This window comes from Sorex fumeus, unplaced genomic scaffold, assembly GCF_029834395.1.
Source record: "Sorex fumeus unplaced genomic scaffold, SorFum_2.1 ptg000058l, whole genome shotgun sequence".
NCBI classification, from domain to species: domain Eukaryota; kingdom Metazoa; phylum Chordata; class Mammalia; order Eulipotyphla; family Soricidae; genus Sorex; species Sorex fumeus.
The window spans coordinates 8,037,367-8,043,921 of NW_026606115.1; the positions used below are offsets into that span (position 1 = coordinate 8,037,367).

At 35.8% G+C, this 6,555-nt stretch overlaps 1 non-coding gene across 1 annotated transcript; it reads right to left on the reverse strand.

Annotated features, from left to right (window-relative positions):
• Nucleotides 1-251: 251 nt before the first annotated feature.
• Nucleotides 252-386, reverse strand: LOC130034304 (small nucleolar RNA SNORA70). The gene has a single exon (XR_008794076.1). It is a non-coding gene; the product is annotated as a small nucleolar RNA SNORA70 (small nucleolar RNA).
• Between the last annotated feature and the right edge of the window lie 6,169 nt (nucleotides 387-6,555).

Genomic DNA, 6,555 nt, shown 5'->3' on the forward strand with positions numbered 1-6,555 from the left:
GTAAGGCACTCGCTTTGCTTGGAGTAGACCTGTGACTGATCCTCCACTTTCACAGGGTACATGGAGCAACACAGTAACCATTCCTGACTGCAGAGCTAAGAGTAACCCTTGATCATCGCCGGACATGCCACACCCAATCACAACCCTTGAATTCTTCAACTTGGTGTGAATAGATTAGATGATCACATGCATGTATTTGGAACCTATAATTGGAATCAGTAAAAGCAAAGATATGATTGTCCCCTGCAAAGAATTGTCTCCAAGATATTTTGAAGAGTCTGTACAAGTTACAGGCTTTCAGAAGCACCATGGATTCTGTTTGCTGTTTGCAGCCATTTCATTCCATGTCTCACAGGTCAGAGAACACGGTGGGTTACTGGCTGCACAAACATGTGCCTTTTAATCAAATGTCATTTAAAAAGTATTAAATTTTGTGTTTTGGGGAAAAAAGGATGAGTTGAGATGATTATATTAACAACACAAAAAGTAGTGAAATATGGTTTCATTGATGAGAAATATCATAATAATATCAAACAATTAGTAAAATTTTCCATCAAATTCATGTCTAGTTTGGGTTAAAACTATGTTGTGATTACCAGTCCTATCTGTCCGCCTCTTCACCATTAGGCACACTGACTTCAGGAGCACGCCACATTCTCATCCATTTCCATGATCCCTGAAAGCACAAAATTTTTCACACAAAAATGAGAGAAGTTTCGCTGAATCAAAGATCTCTTCAACTCACCAAGGAAATGAGGCCAAGATGAAGATATAGAAGACACTACAAGGATATGACCTTAGAACAATGACAGGGAGATGCCTTAGAATTCCCTGTCTGGCCCTAAGTACATTATTTCATGCAACTTTATCAAAATATTTGCTTACATCCAAACATAAGTGCACTTGTTTAATTTCCTTAAAAATCTAATCACCTCTTGAAATACCGTTTCCAAGGGGGAAACTATTAATGCACCGAATGGCTGTCACATAAATGAATTACTTGTACATAATATTTGCCAGCTGAAAACTGTCTGGATATTACTACTTAAAACTGGAAAAGCAAAGACACCAAAATTTCCAGAATTTCAAATAAAAAGTATACAACTCTGTACACAACTCTGTACTGAAATAGCTGCAAGATCCTTGTAGGATTTGTGTAAGAGAAAGTTTGGGCACTCCACAAAAGAGAACACATACGCCTTTTTAGGCGTGTTAGCAGAAATTAATACAGTAAGATCAGATAGAAGACAGGCTCAACTTAAATGGAACACTATATTTAAGAGAGTTATGGAGAAAAAGTTATAGTTAATGATGGAAAACCTTGATTGTCAGTAACTTAATACACAACAAGAGACAGGAGTTAATTCATAAATAGTGAGTGAGTGTGAAAGAACAAACCCATACAATTTCTACCACAATGGCTTGTCAAACTATTAAATAACAAGGACTTAATTAAATATTATAATTGCTTAGCAATATGCAGTATATCACACAAAGGAGTAAATTAATTAATGCTTTGTAAATAACAGGGAATTTATGTTATGACAAATATTTGAATAGAGAACATCTTTTCAGTTATCTTATTTTTTACCTCAATCAACAATCTTTAAAACTAAGTTCACATTGTAAAGAAATATTGCTTTAGCTAGCACTGTAAAAGTCCCAGGACTACCAAAGCAGGATAATTAAAGAAAATATGAATAATAGGTGCAATATATCTTTAAAACAATATATGATTGCTATTTTCTAATTCAAGTTCTACAGGTCTCAATAAAGTTTGCAACTTTAATATAATACAAATCTTTTATCTCACCTTCTACCAAATGCTACCAATTGTATTTCTCATTAGACTGGAACACTGACCTAGTGGCACCTAAGGACACACCTCAATGGCGTAGTATTTGTTTAAATTAATGAAATATTCAGATACCAATATTTGAAATATCACTTGTGATTCCATCCAATTGACTAGAAAATATTAATGGTGAATTTTTGCTTCAGGATTCAAAGAGGATAAAAGAATGAATCTTAAGCTACATAATTGTAAACAACCATTCTATGTTATATTTTCTGAAAACAAAGCCTAGTATTTGAAATTCTATACCTATTTATTAAATAAATAGCATAAATAAGATATAACTTCAAGTAACAACAGGAAACCAAATTGAAATTCCTGATATCTCGCCCCCCACGAACAAATATAAAAAGCAACTTAAAATATTTAATTTTAAGTGAAATTACACGGTTATAATTTTTTGGAATTTTAATTCTGGAGATGAATACAGTATTTTTGTTTTATATTGGAATTATAAAATATACACATTTGGAAATCACAAGGAAACATCACACATAATTGTGCAACCCCCAAAATTAATTGCAAAGAAGTGTGCAAGCACAAGCTGGTGTATAACCTGCGGCAGACACCACGAACATGGAAGTATGATACATAGTCAACATAGCAACAATAACAAAGGAAAAGAGAAAGGTGAGTATAGCAAAATTGAACACACTGCTTGAAATACAATATGAGAAATTCAAATTTTATAGAATTCAATTAATTTTTCTTGGAAAAACAAACATATTGTCTTATATTTTAGGCTGTGATAGAACAAAACTGTTATTAATGAGCATTAGAAATAAAATTCAAATTTTGTGAACACTATAGTGCTATTTTCAAATACAAGAAACCTGATAAAAATTGAATTCTGTTGGCGTCAGTTTCTCAGTCTGACTCTATACACTTCCTGAAAACTTAAAACAACATATCCACTTAGCATATATTCCAATATCTGTGTCTTCAAGTAGGCTATGATCTACATGAGAAGAAGGTTTTGTTGATTTATCATTGGTAATAGAAAGTGGATACTTTATAAATGTCTCTGGGATTATGACTCAATACTGCTAGCAAGCAGGCATTATTCATTGATTACTAAATCCAGTAGTTTTTGAGACATACACCCGAATCTTGGAACCAAGCAGCCTGCTGCAGAGATACCTCCAGACTTGGCAATAGGCTACTTTTGCCGGACCACTCCAGATGGGAGGAGGTGCTGTCCCTCCACCTGCTCCCTAGGAATTGCGGCACCCACCATCTTCCAGAACCCAATTAAAAGCCCAGGTATGTAGGAGCAGTAGAGGCAAACACCAGGTGTCACTGGACAGGGGAGGAGCTGGGTTCTTTTTTTCCCTCTCACTCTTACTGATTGGACTCTGAGAAGACGCCCACCAACTGCCCCTGGCTACTTATTGAGCTCCTAAATGCCTGTGATCCAGAGACACACAAATGAATCTCGAAACTGACAAAGCAGCCAATGCAGAGATCTCTCCAGACCTTAATTATTAAAATTTTAGAATTTCAGGAGTGTGCAGCTGTGCGACATCATATGCTGTTCATAACAAGCAATACAAAACAAATTGTCTAGCATTGCTTTTTCAGCAGGTTTGAGTGGTGATGGGAAAATTCCAAATAATAATGGTGAGAATGGGGTCGAAACATTGAATGTAATCAAAGTAGAGAGAAAGTATTATGGAAATTGTCTGCCACACAGGCAGGGGAAGGGTTGGGATGGGGGGTACTGGGGATTTTGGTGGTATAAAATGTGCATTGGTGGAGGGACGGGTATTTGATCATTGTATGGCCAAAATTCAAACATGAAAGCTTCATAACTGTATCTCACAGTGATTCAATAGAAAATAAATAAATAAATAAATAAATCCAGTACTTTTGTCTTCTTTAGTCAGAAGTTTGATCTGAGAAGTACACTCTTCTATTAAGTTTTTGCTGCTGACAGTTTAAATTTTGATGCTGTTTTGGCTTTTACTTTTTAATCAAAATTTACTATAAAATGTTTTGGTAATATTTGCAAAGAAACAGAACAAAAAATAATTTGTGGGCCTAAGGCTGTAGCTCAATGGCATTCCTGCTTGTGAGCATGTGGTTGAGAGTTCCAATTCCTGGATCCACCCCAGATTCTTCAGGTAATCTCAGGTGACGCTGCTATAGTTATCACTGGCACTGCAAATGTGTGAGATTTCCAGTGCATTGAAACCAAGGCTGTGTGAACACAAAAGCCAATTGTGTGAAAACCAAGGTAAGGAAAAGAAGAAAAGAAAAAGAAAATAATTTGCATTGTTTATTTTATTTTGGTAGGTTTCTTTTTTTTGCTTCTTGGGTCACACCTGGAGATGCACAGGGGTTACTCCTGGCTCTGCCCTCAGGAGTTACTCCTGGCGGTACTCAGGGGACCATATGGGATGGTGGAAATAGAACCCAGGTCAGTCGCGTGCAAGGCAAAAGCCCTACTCGCTGTGCTATCTCTCCAGCCCCCCATTTTGGTAGTTTTTGTAATAGCATAATTAATATCATTTAATTCACAACAAAAATATTTTACATAATAATATAAAATCACACATAATATGAAGATCAAATGTAATTGTATCTCTAGTGCATAGGTAGCTAATGAAAGTCAAAGCTTTGTATTTCTAAAAGAAATTTTTCATTTTAATAAAGACATGATGAAATCATTACAAAAGGATGGCTCTCAATTATCTATTCAAAGAAATGATGCATCATCATATGACATATTTTTCTTGGCTTCAAACTGCTTGTTAAAAAGCAATCAAAATTTTGCCTGTTTCCATTCATAAGATCAAAACTTGGATTCTCCTTTATATGAAATGGAATAAATATGGAAATTGAGAACCAATGTTAAGAATATGAAATAGTGACCTCTTCAGATTTTATCCTATTCTGTATAAGATTTTTTACCATCCAAGGTAAAACTTAAAATTATAAGATTTTTCTGTTATATGAAACTACCAATTAATTTACCATATTTGATTCAACAGTGTTTCTCAAAATTTTAACAATGATTTGAGCTAATCTGATATTATTAAGCAAAAAGTCTTCAATAACTTTTTAGCCATAACCATCTACTTAAATGTTTTTTCTTCTTAATTCCTATATTGAATAATGCCCATATTTCAAAAAAATTCCCGCAGTCTCTCAGGTATTGATATTACCTAGTGCTAATCCTTTCTTTTGTTTGGCTGAATTTTTCATCTCATGTAACGCTATGTATAGAACCTGGTCTGCAAAGTGCAAAGAAAGTATCCTACCTGTTGTATTATCTGTCTGGCTGTCAATTCTCATTTCTGAGTTCTATTCTCCCTGATACTCTATCTCCACTTCTAATGATTATACTTAGTGGTGCTCATTCCCTGTCTTGTCCTAAATGTCAAAATACACACTCTTTCCACTTCATATCTAAACTCTGCAACCTTCTTTTCCCTTCTTATTCGTAATTCCCACTGCCTCTTCTGTGCCTTTAAATTTCTAACTTCCTGCCTTCACGGTTCCCTGTTTCTAAGGTATTCCAGACCTACACTATTTCCATTTCTATGATTTGTCCTTGTCCTGTAACACTCTTTTTGTTATTTCTTTCTGGTTCAGCTCCTCCAATCATCTGTACTATCTCTCTGATTCCTCTGTTTGTAAGGAAATCACACTATTCCTCCCAATCACGTTTATTGCTGTTCATTTTCAGGGCTATACATGGATTATTCCTGGATCTGAGTTCAGTGACCAGCAGGGGGACCCCGTATGCTTCCCTGTCTCTGTAAGTTGTGATACAAGAGCGAAGAGTAAGCCCTGAGCAGTGCCAGGCGTGGCCTGAAAAACAAACATTTTAATATTAAGTTTCTATCTTTTTGGCTTACAATATTATGGATGTATTTTCAGATTCACACCGTTTGTATATGTGTTATTATCACAGCTGAAACCACCAAATTTCCGGTACCATTCCATACAAAAAATCCTTTTCCTCATTCTTCACACTTCCTACTCGTTTTACTCTGTTAATGACCAGACTCGATATTTTTTCCCATTTTGATAGTCAGATTCTTTAGCTCCATCGCTTCACTGCTGTTCTTCCCTATTCTCCAATACCCCTATGCACTCATAGAGCCCCTTAGCTTCTTAACAGGTTGACTCTCGACCTTATACATTCCAGTAGTGGTCACACTTGAGTGATGCTTAGCTCAAATTTCAGCAATGGGAAGTTAACTTAAATTGTGGTCCCAAACTTTACAGAAAGTCACAAAAACTTTGTGACTTAAAGGTATAATAAATACAAGGTATACTATAAAGGTATACTAAATACAAAGATATACTAAATACAAAGGTACTATATACAATACTAAAAGGTATCAGAATCATCATAGCACCTAAAGGTTTCATATCAACCTGCAATGCACATGAGGTATTTTCCGTTTAAGGGGGAAGGTTTAAGAAGCTCTTAGATCTCCATTCCACTGCCCAGTCTATAGTCAAGGGAGTGCGAGCTATTTGGGGCACACTATGCAGACAGGCTGACCAGACATTCACCTCTTTCTCAGAACTTCTTGCTACATTTCTTTCGATTTGTCATACCAGATATTCCTGCGGTCACAGGTACGCTAGACTGTGCTGAAAAAATCAGTATAATACCGTCTGCAGCCTATAGGAAACAGAGCACAGCTCTCGATATCTATTGCCACCAGTCCTTTTCCCCAAGA